The 15,887-nt window shown below is 38.7% G+C and overlaps 1 long non-coding RNA gene across 3 annotated transcripts in view; it reads left to right on the plus strand.

The window, feature by feature from the left end:
* The window catches only part of LOC113601406 (uncharacterized), a 31,736-nt gene that overhangs the window by 7,698 nt on the left and 8,151 nt on the right, over positions 1–15,887 (plus strand). For 2 of the 3 annotated variants that reach the window (XR_008299573.1, XR_008299572.1), the window contains exon 2: positions 3,178–3,273. The exons of the other annotated variant lie outside the window; for it this stretch is intronic. This is a non-coding gene — a long non-coding RNA (uncharacterized LOC113601406). The remainder of the gene's footprint in view (positions 1–3,177; positions 3,274–15,887) is intronic. 3 annotated transcript variants of the gene reach the window in all.

Raw genomic sequence — 15,887 nt, forward strand, 5'->3', positions numbered from 1 at the left:
ACAGATTAAAAGACACTTACGAGGGACGCCTGGGTGGCTCAGTCAGTTAAGTGTCTGACTTCAGCTCAGGTCTTGATCTCATGGTTTGTGAGGTTGAGCCCCTCATCAGGCTTTCTGCTGTCTGCACAGAGCCTGCTTTGGATCCTCTGTCCCCCTCTCTCTCTGCCCCTACCCTGCTTGTGCTCTCTCTGTGTCTCTCTCTAAATAAATGAATGAATGAATGAATAAATAAATAAATTTTTTAGAAGGCACATAAGAGACATATCAATTAATCACAATGTATGGAACTTATTTGGATCCCAATGCAAATAAACTGTAAAAGAAATGACAATTATGACACAATTGGAAATTTGAACACTTATTGGATATTTGATGAAATTAAAGAGTTACTGAATTAAATGAAATTGTTCATGTAAAATATTAAAAATAAGCCAATGAAGCTTTATTTTACAATCAGTGATGATTCTTTATCCAGACAACTTGTCTTTCTGTGGAAAGACAGTTGATATTCCCAAGAAGGCCTGGTATTGTTACAAATATAATTAATATTAAACACTTTAATTACATAGGTTTTTCTCTTTCTTTGTTTTTTGGACCTCAGCCACATATGCCTTTTTGGGGGGGGGGCACAAGTGAGCGAGGTGCAAAGAGAATCCCAGAAGGGGCAGAGGGAGAGAGAGAGAGAGAGAAGTAGAAAGAGAGAGAAAGTGAGGCCCGCCTGATGTGGGGCTCATGCCCAACTTGATGTGGGACTTGAACTCATGAACCATGAGATCATGACCTGAGCCAAAATCAGATGCTTAACAACTGAGCCAACCAGGTGCCCTACATGTGCCTTATCTTGATTCACAAGTTGAACAGCTGTGCCTTAGGACAATTAAAAATGTTGAAAATGTGCTCTGATGTTTTTATGTAAGTATTCTTCTAGTGGAGAAATTATCTTTGATTTACATGCCAACTTTATCTTCTTCATATACCTTCATCCAGATAGAGCCTCCTGATATGACAGGTAATTCTACATAGATAAGCTTCTTTCCTTTTTTTCTCTTTCTTTCTTTCTTTCTTTCTTTCTTTCTTTCTTTCTTTCTTTCTTTCTTTCTGAGAGACAGAGGGAGAGAGCATGCACACATACTAGCAGGGGAGGGACAGAGGACAAGAGAGAATCTTGAGCAGACTCCACACCAGGAGCCAACAGGGGGCTTGATCCCATTACTGTGAAGTCATGACCTGAGCCAAAATCAAGAGTTGAACACTTAAACAACTGAGCCACCCAGGCACTCCTCTTTATTATTATTATTATTATTATTGTTGTTGTTGTTGTTATTTTTTTTTAAGTAGGCTCCATGCCCAGCGTGGGGCTTGAACTCATGACCCTGAGATCAAGAGTCAGATGCTCTATCGACTGAGCCAGCCAGGTACCCCTACATAGATAACTTTATAATAAAATACATCACAGGGCTCAGTCTTGTGAGTTCGAGCTTCCAGTTGGGTTCTAACTCTCTGCTGATAACATGGACCCTGCTTGGGATTCTCTCTCCTGCTCTTTCTGTCCCTACGCCACCTGTATGTACACTCTCTCTCTCTCTGTCTTACTTTCTCTCTCTCTCTTTCTCAAATAAATAAATAAATAAGCTTAAAATAATACATTATAGAAGATAAATCTGCAGTTTATCTGTAAACTATATCTTAGAGAATTATTACTGTAACTGGAACTAGATGGACCCATTTCAGTTCTTCTCCAGAATCTACCTTCCTCTGGTAGCAGAGGTGGTAGAGATTGTAAAAGGGGAGGTGGCAGAAAGATTATCATAGATTCCAGACCAGAGTGGAAGTAAGGAATTGGCTTAACTACTGAGGGCTGATCTTCCTTTTAATGGGTTTCTGTGAGAAAAATCAAGGGGTATAGTTCAAATAACTTGTTGAAAACAAGGCTCTGGGTTAATGTTATTGGTTGTTTCTTCAAAGTAATGAGATAGCCAGTGGTCAAAAAAATAATAGATTCTTAAGCAGGAAAAATGGAAATAAAAAAAAAAAAAAGATGAGGAATTTGCCACTTTGTGTTCCTGCCAAGCTAAGAAACAACAACAACAACAACAATAATGGATTTATTGTAAAAGTTTTAATCACACAGTACCTCATTTAAAGTTTGTAACAGTCCAATGAGATAAGTAATATTATGCCTTTATTATGATTAGGAAACTGAGACTTACCTTCAACATTGACTTGCCCAAGGTCATATTGCTGTTTACTTGTGAAATTTTAGAGGTACAAGTTCAGGGCTCTTTCCACCTGTCTTAGAAATAAGAAGCTGTCAATCCAGGAGAATGCAACGGTTTTGAATCGAATCATGTGACTCCTTAAGTTTGTCAAGTATATGTTAATTATATAATGTGTTGAACTTCATTTGGGAGACAAGAAACTCTATGCAACATTGAGCCCTGAAACCAAGACTTTGCCCTGATTAAATATAATTGCCTTCATAAAAGTATCATCAAGAAGCACTTATTAAATAATTTAAATAACCAATTCCTCTGTTTTTACATCACTTGAAAATCATCCATTTTCCATTTTAAATAGCACCTACTCAGTTACTCACTTCAGTTGAATGACTCAATTCAATTCTTGAATTTGTCAAGAACAGCCATTTTCTAGCAAGATTGTCTATAATCAAAACATTTATGCTTAGCTTTATCCTTACATTTTAAATGCTTTCATAAGACAAGAAAATAAAGGATGACCATTTTTAGAGGTAGAACATTAGGAAGGGGAATTCTTTCTATTTTATCTAATAAGCCAGCGGCATAACTCTAAATAAGTAGATAAAAAAAGTAAATTAGGCATGTGCTAATGTCATGGCACAATAAATTAGAAGAGGTAGTATATATTGACAGCTATACTGGTCCAGCAAGTATCCAAGCATGTGACCTCGGGTGTCAGGTAGACCAACATGCTTGTTCTTGCTCTGACCATGGGCAAGTGACCTCATCTGTAGAGTGGCAGGTTAGTAATATTACCTACTTTAGATAATTATGTGAGGATTAAGAAATGATCCACGTGCAGCCCCTTAGCACAATAACTGGCATAAAGTAGGTCCTTAGTAAATATTGAAGACTGTAGTAACAATAATAATATTGATGGTACAGAAAATTAAATGGGTTCCATTTTGTCTTTGTCTAGATCATGTTGAACAGTGGAGCGGAACAAATAGAAATTAGAACATATTTCTGAACTGAGTTCACCAACAAAGCAAAGCTGTATATATCTTCTGCACATGTAAGGTTTTTTTTTCCCCCGTCTATAAAATTAGAATCAAAGAAGGAAGCAATTCCAAGTTTGAGATGAAACACATACTACACTCTAAAGTAGTAAATTTTTCACCGGTTTCATTGAGGTTAAATCATTTGAATAACTGATTTCTGTTTCTACATCAGTTGAAAATCATCTACTTCCTGAAATGACTCAGACTGTTTAAAACTAGAAGCCTTATATAAATCTCTAGCCAAGAGATACAGTTGCTCATTTGTCAAGTGTAGAATGCATTACCCTTCCTCAATAAATGTTAAATTGAAATGATAGATTTTTCAGCCCTCAGATATACTGTAGTGTGTGATAAAAGACAATCAATACTGCTATTTGGACACAGGATGACAAAATACACCTGAGCCCAGATAGAACATAGAACCAGGAAACCACAGTCCCTTAGAGTGGTGTTTCATTTCTTCTTCATAGATTTTGTAGCCTCCTCAGTAATAAATAACTATGGTCTTCTTTTCTTTATTATTTTTTAAAATGTTTATTTGTTTTTGAGAGAGAGAGACAGAGCGTAAGTGGGGGAGGGGCAGAGAGCGAGGGAGACACAGAATCTGAAGACAGGTTCCAGGCTCTGAGCTGTCAGGACAGAGACCGATGCACAGCTCAAACTCATGAACCACAAGATCTTGACCTGAGCTGAAGTTGGACGCTTAACTGACAGAGCCACCCAAGTACTCCATGGTCTTATTTTCAAACAATAGAACTCATTATATAATTGCTTCTTAATTTTTCTCTGATTTTGGTGAACAACACAATCAATTTCAAATCCCTTCTTTCTGTCTCCCCCTTTCCCTTCGTTTACTTTCCTCCCTCCCTCCCTCCCTCTTGCCTCCTCATTGTCTCCATTTGTCCCTTTGCTTTCCTTTTTACTTATTATTATCATTATTATTATTGAGAGAGTGAGCACACATGTGCATGCATGAGCAGGGGAGGTGCAGAGACAGAGAGAGAAAGAGAGAGAGAGAATCCTAAGCAAGCCCCATGTCCAACATGAGCCCAATGTGGGGCTTGATCTCACAATCATGAAATGATGACCCGAGCCAAAATCAAGAATCAGACGCCTAACCAACTGAGCCACCAAGGCTCCCCTTTTCTTCTTTAATACAGTAGTTACAGAATACCAAACATAGCCTTTTTTCAATGCCCTTCATGTATTTTCATCCTTCCATTATTGGCTTAAAAAATCAAATCAGAATCTGTCTGACTTTTTAAAAATAATGATTATCAAATACAGACCATTTTCAAGATCTCAGTATGTTCTTAGTTTCCATATTTAGCCCTCTTAATTTTATCCTTAAGCAATCATGACATTAAAAAAATATTTGGAAGGAAAAAAACACAACAAAACAAGAAAAATTAGATTACCCAAATTCATCAAATAAAAATATAAAAGATGAAATCCATGTATTTCTGTCTTTCCAATCATATCTCTCAATCACATGTTTTTCCTATTTCCACAAAGCATCTCTGGATATATATATATATGTAGATAAATATGACTACACTTTGTTTTTTACAAAAAAGAAATCATGCCTTTAATTTTATATACGATTTGCTTTTTCATATACCCAGTATATCACAGACCTCCTTCTAGACCAGTAAATGTTATGCTGTCTCAGGTGACCTTAAGTCACCTCTGTGGGTGCATAAAGGAATAGTTAGACTATTTCCTTTTGTGCTATTTTAAATTTTTCTGCAACAATGTCCTTGTGAAGGTACCTTTATATACTTTTGCTATTATCTTTGTAGGATAGAGTCTTAGAAATGAAGTTGACTGATCTTAGGATTTCTACAAGTTAAATACTAGTCGATAGTCACAAGCCATCCATGGACGGGTTGTCCCCACTAGCTCTCTGACTCTATAAAGGTCCCACATAGCTGTCCTGTAAACTTGAGACCAACTCCTTTCTCATTCCTCCAGGAAAAGGAATTTTTAAAAATTTGTTTCTGTATCTTTCTTCACATTGCACACTTACAATGTCTTTCTCCACTTACCTTTTTTCCTTTCTGGAAAAATCCAGCTCCTGGAAGCTTTAATTCCTTCCATTATTTCCCCCATCATTGTTTCTCTATATTTATTTTTGTAAATTATTTGGGAAGTGATCATATTTGATACAATTTCTTGCTTCAATATACATTCTAAAAGGAAAAGTAAGACAAATGTTTCCACAATGTTCTTTGTTCTTGGCTTATTTTTCTTTCATCCAAAAAGAAAGACTAAAGTTGTGTCTAATTCCCAAGATCTCCAAATATTCCCCTTTCTAAATTTTGTACACACTCCCATTTAAAAGAATGTATTATGATTCAGTTTTGCATGTCTGAGTCCCACTAGACTTTTCTTCCAATCACTCAAAAATATTCACTGAGAATCAGGCCCTATTCTAGGCTATGAGGGCACTAGTGTAAGAGAAAACAAACCAAATCCCCTTCCATTATGAAGCTCATGAGACTGATGAAACAGACAATAGACAAGATAAATAAGTAAAATGTTATACATTAGGCATTTGTAGAAATCCAGGTGAGTAGAGTGGAGGTAAGAAAGGTTCATCATAGGGGCACCTGGGTGGCTCAGTTAAGCCTCCAACTCTTGACTTCATGTCAGGTCATATTTTCAGGGTTCCTGAGATCAAGCCCTGCACTGGGCTCTGTGCTGACAGAGTGGAGCCCGTTTGGGATTCTCTCTCTCTGCCCCTCCCCCACTTGGGTGCTCTGTCTCTCTCTCTCAAAATAATAACTTTTTTTTTTTTAAAAAAAGAAAGATTCATCATATTTTTAAACTAGTTTTTTTCAAGTGATTTTTTTTAATGTTTATTTTTGAGAGAGAGTGAGAGAGCAGATGCATGAGAGTGGGGGAGGGGCACAGAGAGAGGAAGACAGAATCCCAGACAGGCTCTGTGCTGAGCCTGATGTGGGGCTTGATGCAGGGCTTGAACTCATGAATTGTGACATCCTTAGCTGAGCCAAAATCAAGAGTCAGATCTTTAACCTGTTGAGCTGCCCAGGAGCTCCCATCATATGTTTTGAAAAGGGATTCTGTAAGGCTTGCTTTGGATAGAACATGGAGTCTTAGAAAAATGAGCAAAGATTTTCACAGGTTTCTGTTAGGTAACTGGGAAGATGTTGGTGCCCTTTACGTAGGTTGGGGGAAATTGAGGGAAAGACACATTTAGATGAGAAAAGTTCTGTTATGGCTAGGTTTAGGTGTCTGTTGAGCAGTCAAGTGGAGAGTCAAAAAAACTGGTGAATACAAGCTTAGAGCCCAGCAATTTGACCTAGAAATAAATGTTTGGGAATCATCTAACATATATAGGTACTTACAGCCATGATAATGTATGAGATCCTGTGAGGAGTATAAGGGAAGAGAATAGAGGTATTCTGATGTTTAGAGAATGGACCAAGGAGAAAAAAACCAAGAGCAAAAAACAAGACTGGAAAGGAGTTGGCAATGATGTAGCATATAAACCAGGAGAACATTAGTGAGGGTGGGGGTGGGGGTGGACACCAAGGGAAGAGATTGCTGCAAGAAGAGAATAGTTAAAACTGTCAAATGCTGACGAGAAGCATATAAGATAGAAAAGATCTTAGATTTGTCAAGTTGCAGGACATTGACAAAAGTCATTATCATGTAGTAATGGAGATGGAAGATAAATTGAAGGCAACTGAGAAGAAAAGAAGTGAGAAAATGGTGAGAACAAATATATCTTCTTTGTATCTCTATGGTCAGAAATAGCAATCAGCAGTCAGAGCACAGATTGCCCATGTTTGGGGAACAGGGTCCTTTGTGTCTACTCTGGCTCCTGCAAGTGCATGCAAGCAGCTTCTGGAGGATGTACAGGGCTGCCTGCCACAGGGCTGGGAGGTGGGAAATGGGGAGCTGCTATTGTGCGAAGAGCTGACATTGACTGAATCTAGCTGCAGTTTACCGTCCAAGCCTTTGCCTGGAAGTTGCAAGCCTTCAATAGACTCCAGAGTTCCAACATGGTCATATCCCACAGATTCTGCCAATACAATTGATGTCTAGGTGGGGAGACAGATTCCTGGTGCTTCAACTCCACCAACTTACCAGAGTCCTTTCTCCAAATCATTTTTTGAAGATGGGGTTTATTAGAAACTATTTCCAAGCTGCTGGGAATAGTCAACAGAAAAAAAAACACATAATGACACAAGAGAAATTGCATTTGATTGCAGTCATCACTTTTTGAGAAATGCCAGTGAGGATAGGCTTCAGAGCAAAAAGGGAGCTGTTCATCTCTGCTGGGAACAGAGAGCTTCTACAAACTGTGCAACAAACAGGATGAGAACAAAGAAAGTTAGAATTGATGGTGGAAATGTGTAGGTAGGTTGATAGATTTGGTGGTCAGAAAGAAAAGAACTTCCCATGATGGTTTAAAATTTTTCAATAAAATACAACGGTTATCAACTGAGAGTGCAGTTGCAAAATTGGGAAGGAATTGTTGAAGGTTTGAGAAGAGAGGAGAACATATGAAATTGTCATTTTTTTGCAGGTAGAACATCAGATGTATTTAAAAAGTGTATAAGATTGTTATGGAAAAGCAATTGCTTTTTTGAGATTTAGGATAAGAATCATTATGGCTATGGTGCTTTTCTCTGGTCTCAGTCAGCTACTTGTGGAAGACATAGAATAGGTAAATAATAGTGTTGCAGGTTTTTTGTTTTTTTTTTTACCTCGATACCCAGGATTTGTTCTCTTGCCACTTGGAAGAATAAAAAGGTGGACACAAAATAAAATGAGCAGTAGGCAAAAGTTCATAAGAGTATAAGATTAAGAAAGTAAGAACAGTATGAAAACTCTCATTGCAGAGAGGGGGCGTTCCAAAGTGAATGCCCATGACTACAGGCAAGGGACTTTGCTTTATAGTGTTTTGGTCAGCCCTCCCTTCCCTTCCCCCTTGCTCCTTCTCAGGTTCTACCATTATTGGCTTGATAACTCTAAATACCTAGTCATTCCTTTTTGATTGGCTTGTTTCCATTGTATGAGGGATGGTCTATGGCCATAGGTGCTTTGTGGGTCTGTTATTTTTAGCCAAGTCTTGTCAATTTCCTGAGGGAAACCTGAGGAGGAGTAGGTGGGGTCTGTCACATTCTCAAGAGGAACTTTATGCCTGAGGGAGTTTGCTCGAGGTCAGCTGTTCCCAGAAGAAATGTTTTAAAATTTGTGTTTTTCCCCACCCAGGGACCTTCAAGACTTAGCCTCTCCCTTTCTGCCTACTGAATCCTATCTTTCCCTACCATAATAGGCTCAACTAATGTGACAAAGATCACTATCCCCAAATACCATTTTCCCCTTACCTTTAGTAATAGAATTCCCTGAGTTTTAGCTGGTCTTATTCAGTAAGAGATTACATTTTTGAGCTTCCTTTGCGGCTGTCACCCTGTGCTTACATTTGAGCCAATGGATATAAGCTGTGATGTGGGCAACTTCTGGAACACCTTCCTAAAGGTGCCTTGGACCTCAGTGAGCGACTATTGACAAATAGTTCATAAATAGTTCATAAATAACAGAAAACCAATAAATCAGCAAAGTAGTAATTTGCAAAGGTTTATTGAGCACACACCAAAATACAGTTTGCAAACTGGGAGCATGCAAACCAAAGCATGGAATGAAGCTATTGTTGGATGACAATGCCCCTCCTGTAAGGGGTAGCTTATAGAGTGGAAAGGAAGTGATTATTTATACTTCACAGTGATTGGTTATATTAGAATTTTCTTAAATGATAGGGAATTGGTCAGTAGTGACTTCATATTAACCTTGGGAACCAGTTCAAGTTTTGCTTATGATTTCCAGATGCATAATTAAGAAATAACCCAGGTCAAGTTTGTCTTGCAAAATAAGCTAAATTAAGCTTTGTTTGTATGACTTGAAGGTCAATGAGATGGCAGTATTTGGGGTTATAGTGTCTGATAGCATGAATTTCATAGGATCTAAGTTTTGAAGAGGAAGGAGAATGATTGATGAAACTACAATAGGAGGCAAGTAGGATACTGCTTTCTCATCTTCAAGCCCAGAGGTACATGGTATAAGAGAAAAAAGCATGTCCTTTTGAGAAAAAAGCATGTCCCATATGCACAGCAGTGGGAGCAGTGTGCTCTTAGGGGATAACAGGATGGAATGAAGGGAGATGTGAGTGAAGGAACTGTCCAGAGAGGATATCACAGATCAAGAGTATTGATGACAGGTCTTGAGTCTTAGAGGCACAGAAAGTGTCCAGGGAGTTAGGGAGGAGTGTGAGAAGGAGTCATATTTATGGATGAATTGGGGTGATAGACTGAAAAGGATTTGGACTTCTAGTGGTTCCTGAATCTCATGGAAACACATATTGGCATAGTGATCCTCAGTTCCAATTAGAGGAAGGTCAAGAATTGGTTTATGACAGGAAGCATGGGTGACCCAGTGCAGCCAGTTGTGGTCTAGCACCCAAAGGCAAAGACATCTTCTGAGAGTTTGGTCTCATGGACATTTTGCAGTGATGAGACAGCCACAGGAGCAGTAGTCTCACTGGAAGCTCCAGGAATTCTGTTAACTCACATTATTTAAAGTCTCTGTGCTTCAGTTTATGAAATGAGTGGGATGGGGATGACAATAGTACTTACTTGATAATTATGGAGATTAAATATGCAGCAGATTGAATGGCTCCAATTCTTCACCCCTCCCTCTGTGCACACCCATGCCTGTGATTTTGCAGTATACTAAGTAGATGGAGTCTGTTTTCTCACCCCTTTAATCTGGGCCTGATCATGTGAGTCCATTGGCCAATAGAATTTGGTAGAAGTGTTGGTGTGCCATTTCTGACCTTAGGCCCTAAGAAGCCTATGTGTTTTTGTGCTCCTTCCTCTCCATGAAAATGACATACCCAGTCAAGCCTGTAAATTCCAAGAGGAAGATAAGAGATACCTACAGTGGATCTGTCCTTGCTAAGATGCCCCAGCCAAGCCCAGGCTGGGCAGAGCTCCCAGGTAACACTTAAAACACATAAGTGAGCCTAGCCTTGGTCAGCCAATCCTCAATAGACCACACATCTCTGAGCTATAAAAATCAAGAACTATTGTGTTAAGCCCCTGAGGTTTCCAATGGCTTGCTACACAGAAATAGCTAAGTGATGTAAAATACAAGGCATCCTACACAGTGTGTGGCACTTCTTAAATACTCAATTAACGTTAGTGTTCTGGTGACTATGGCTATGTAACAAGTTGCCCAGAACTTATTGGCCTGAAACCATTATTTATTAGGTTTAGGGATTATGAGGATCCGGAATTTGGACACAGTACAGCAGCAATGGCTTGTCTCTTCTCTGTGACATTGGGTGCCTCAGCTGGAAGACTCAAAGTCTGAGGGCTAGAATCCTCTAAATTTTCATGCACCTGTGTGTCTTCGTTGATTCCAGCTGTGAGCTGAGACCTTAGCTAAGACCGTTGAGTGGAATGCCTACATGTGGTCTCTGGGTTAAAAAATGTAACTCCTGGGGTTTGCTCTCAACAGGTGTAAAATAGATTTTATCTATTTCTGCTGCCTAGACTGTATGGGGGAGGAAAGGACAGGTAGTTTTGGCTCTAATTTCTTGTGAAAATATTATCTGTCATTTTTGAGACCTCTGAAGAAAAAAAAATGTGTTTATGTAAATTCTTTTTGGAGATCTAAGATAGACTTCTCTCTGGTTTGGAAAGATACTTCACTGGGTCCATTACAGGGTGCAATGGAGTGGAACTAAAAATTGTTTTGCATAAGAAAGTGAACTATAATGGAGACTCATTATACGTCTATTCAAGTTATTCGGTCTGCCACTCCACTCAGTGGGTCTGTGAGGCAGATAAAAGATGCTGTCAAGCCTGAAATGGTCAATTCATGTTGGTAAAACTCAGGAAATAATTGTGACTCATTTTAATGGCTTCCCCACATTGACCATGAACTGGAACACATTGTTCAGGTAGCTGGGATTTGGGGCATTGATGACTCTGTCAGTAATTCTCAATGAAGAAACTGAAAAATTAATTGAGGGTCATGGAGCAACTTTCATTAAAGAAGACTTACGCTTTTGTCTATTCTATGGCTACTTTGATTTTCAAGAGTGTTGACTTTAGAACTTAATCTCCACTTAACATGAGATTTTAAGAAGTTTTCAGTTTTCCCTTGGCAGTCAGGGAGACAGTAGTTTGGGGACTTGAGGTGTTGGTTCCATGTACTCAGACTAGAGACGAGGGAGAAAGATGTTTAACGATTCCCTCTGTGGGGTGTGAGCTATGAACTTTAGGTGCAGGGATGTCTGGCATTCAGTTTTAAATTTTTCCCTGTTTTGTGCTGCACTCACTATTAACTGTCAACCTTCAATAAATGTCAGTTGTACCATCAGCCTTGAATTATTAGTACCATGCAGAATGGAGAGGGGAGCTGCCTTCATTAGATAAGGATGCATCTAAAAGACTTAGCACACATGGTCGCATCAGAATATAAGCCCTACATAAATGCTAGCTCATGTTATGTTTCAGGAATACAGAAAGTTGCCCAGCATAGAGGACTAAAGAGGAAATAGAGGATCATGATGGAGAGGAGGTGGGAGGAGCTTGGAAAAGTGCTGACAAATGACACTGAGGATATTTAAATTCTCATCTTCACTTCCTCTCATTCTCAACTCCTCCTCCCCCACATGCTGAGAAACATTAAGGACATGCTTGGCTTCAAACAGCTACTTGCACAGTTATTCCATGTGAATATTAAAGGACAGGGGGACCTTAGCAGACTGAAACCTTGTGCCAAGGTGGAACCTAGACAGGTCTCAAAACTTGGTTCAAGAGGATTCTTGGCAGACAGGGATAAGGGGAAGGAGTATATTATTCGTCAGATTCCCCAACCTAAGAAAATTTTATGCTGTTATTTGGCCATTAACCCTTCTGTGCATCTGCTATCAATTACTAATATCAGTTAATTTCAGACTGACCAGGCTATACAATTCTGTGTTCTGTTCAGCACAGAGTTCTTTCACTGGCAGGGGGCCATGGACCTGGTCTAAGTTCTCCTCTTAATAGATCATTGTATTTTGCAGTAAGATGTCTGTGGTCTATTTGAACTAAACACAAAGCTGTTTCTTTCTTGCCTTGTTTACTCCAAAAAAAAAACTTTGCTTTCTTTGCCCTTAAGCTTTCCTCTAGTCCAAAATATCTGGCACATTGTAGACAGATTAGCCTTTCTAGAATAATGCTTTATTAGTAAGATTCTAAAATGCCTTTGTAGCATTTACTAGACTGAGTAAACCTTAGACTAGATCTCAGCTTGGCTTCACTATCAACCTTTGGATGGGCAGGAACCCTTTGCTCAGGTCAGGCTCACCTCCTGCCAATCCAACATGCCACTTGTACACCTGACTCTTTCCAGTTCTAAACTCGCTTCCTCTTGCAACTGAGTCAAATTTTACCCCCACCTCAAGGTCTCACTTAAAAGTGATCTTTCCTCTGAAAAGTTTCCAAGTATTCTAGTCCATATTGATTTTTTTCCCCAATCTGAATTTATGTTGACATTAGTCATTTGGATTCATCAATCAATTGAATAGTTATTTGTTGAGCGCTGACAGGAATATGTCAGGAACATATTGCAGAAATGATATTTTTTATGTATTCTTTTCTATTTCTCACTTACTATATGCATTTGCACTTATCACCAAGAAAACCTTAAGGGTTATATCATTTTGTTTTCTCGTACAATTGGGCACAAAATTGGAATGCAATAAATATATCTTGAATTGACTAAATTATATATATGATAAACTTAACTAGGATAAACAGTTTTTAATGTGTCACTTGTTAATTTGTCATCTTATGATCACACCACATTAACGGGGTGATAGGCCTTCTTTATAATAAACACTTTTCATTATGTCTTACCTCATTAAATCTTCCATGGTGACAGATTTTGTTAAAAAGTTTGTATTAATAGGATTTTAAGAAACAAAACAGATGAATGTATGGGAAGGGGGAAAGAGAGAGAGAGAGAGAGAGAGAGAGAGAGAGAGAGAGAGAGAGAGAAACCACACAAGACTTTACAGTAGAGAATGAACTGAGGGTTGATAGAGGGAGGTGGGTGGGGGATGGGCTAGATGGGTGATGGCTGTTAAGGAGGCACTTGTTATGATGAGCACTGGGTGTTATATGTAAGTGATGAGTCACTAAATTCTACTCCTAAAAACAATAAAAAAATTTATTAATAGCTCATTTTCATAGCTCAAAAAAAGGGTATTACAAATGAGAATCAGCAGAACAATTAAAAATAAAACCTCACCTCTATAAAGTTAGCCAGTGTGTAGACTTTATTACATAGGCACATGTTCTTTTTTTTTTTTTAAAGTAAACTGGTTTTACATAAAATTAATCACAATAGTACAAGAAGTTATATCAAATGAGGATGGATGATGAATGAAGGAAAAATACAAGCCTTGGATCAGCTGAATCACTCATTGGATCTAGGGTCCATCATCCTAACAGACTGAAATTCACTTACAGACATTACAAAAATGGAGGGTGAGAAGGAGTGCTCTTTTATCACACTCCCTAGCTAAAACACTGATTCTGTTTAATTTCTTGAATATGGTAGAGTTTTCTCCAGGCTCTGTTGGCAGGTGGACACAAAGGTTTAAATGAATGCTGGCTTAGGGTCAGAGGTGTTCATAATCTTCCTTTCTTTCACCCCCATACTTCTAAACCCTTAAACCCTTTGGTCCAATAGGTTGCTGTCAGGTTCTGACTGCACATCTGCTTTCCCAGAACTGCTCACATTGGACACTACATGGAGTTGCTGATCCTGAAGCACATGGAGGCACGATGATGGTGGCTAGATAGTGTCCATCACTGGCACTTAGGGTTTGATCTGAGGCACAGCATGGAGCTAAATAGGAAGGGGATGCCAGAACGTCTTGCTCTGTCCAGTTAGAATCGAGCCATCACATTTGACCCAATTCTAAGTATAAGAAACTAAAGTCATACTAACACATTAAAAAGATGGTATTTTGTAGCTTGTGCATGTTTAAAAAAATTTAAACTACATTTTCATGTTATTAAGAGACAGTGAGAATATGAAGAGGCCTGACCCTTTCTCTCATCTCGTTTTGCCTTAACTGTTTTACAAATAGTCCCAGCATATTTACGGAGCACTTTTCCCCCCTCCCTCAATTTCTGCAGTCTGTTGTGTAAAAGGACATATCTATAAATCACAGATCATCGTAACGTGGCCCCTCAGTACCTTGGAGGGTTAGATCTACTTCTGCTTCAAGTGATACTCAAATCCTAACATCCATTTCGGAGACCTGTTTGGTCTGTTCCTCTCCACATTCACACCACTGTTGTGCTGGGTGACGCCAGTGGAACGTACAGGGCAGTGTTCTAACTGATGTTCACCATCCTTTTGATACTCCAACTACACAATTACATAATAGAGGACTGTGTTTGTTGTCTGGGCAGATGGTAAGGGATGAAGACAGGAAAAGAAAAAAGATGGGCCAGCTGATTTTCCCAATCTTCAAATTTTAAATTTCTTGGTTAAGACTATATGAAGAGCACCCATGACATGAAGTATCACTGACAGTGGCACCAAAGGATATTTTATAAAATAATCCATGAAACTGAAGTGGGCAGGGACCTAAGGGGACAATTAGTCCAGCTTCCTCACTTTTTTAGGTGAGGTTACTGAGTCCTTATTGGGAAAAGAGCAGGTTACTTCACATGGTGATTGTCTCCATGACTATGTCCTTCAAAGAGTCATAGAAACCCCAATTTTCCCTTGATAAAGTACACTCCCTCTGATGACTTCACATCAACAATTCTCAGTGTCCTTGGCTTTGACGTTACCTCCCTTTAGGGAAGCTGGCTGATAGCACAGCACTTTGACCAGAGTAGACACTTGATAAACATTTGTTGAACTGAAATCATTCTGTTTATCCTTGCTGCATAACCTTTTATTTGTCCCTTACTTTTAAGGGATAGACTCTAGTTCAAGTTTGGTGGCTAGTGCTGTTTGTCACCTCTGTCCACTTTACCTTTTCATGTTGAAATTCTCATTTTTAAGTCTGCTCTTTTGTGGCTTTTCATTACCCACTATTATTTGCATCTCTGTAGACACTACCAAACACCTTCCTATGGATAGTTTCTATCTGTACAGGCTTGGAATTGCAAGTTCAGAGATATATTTTTCCCCCAATTCTTAAAACAAACAAACAAAAAAAGATGAGACTCTCAGTCAGATTTGCTAAGGCACACTAGAAGAAATGTAAAACTCTGTATTTCTTCTTTGAGTTAATATGTGGGAAAATATTACTGATACATTTATTTTCTACATCTTGTTTACTTTTTAATTCCTTAAATACATAAATATAAGTCACAATACCCAACGCAAGTTTCCTTTACAAAAAGCACAATTAAGAAATGATGGAGAAATGGTGACTTGTAGGAAATTGGCAGACATCGGCAATGTTTAGAAAACATCTTGAAAACTTGGGGAGAATGAGATGACTATTTTTATATGAAGAGCAGTCATGGTTTGAATGGGACTTGGTATAAGTTGTTAAAGATGATTTGTT

The sequence above is a fragment of the Acinonyx jubatus genome, chromosome B3, assembly GCF_027475565.1.
Source record: "Acinonyx jubatus isolate Ajub_Pintada_27869175 chromosome B3, VMU_Ajub_asm_v1.0, whole genome shotgun sequence".
NCBI classification, from domain to species: Eukaryota; Metazoa; Chordata; class Mammalia; order Carnivora; family Felidae; genus Acinonyx; species Acinonyx jubatus.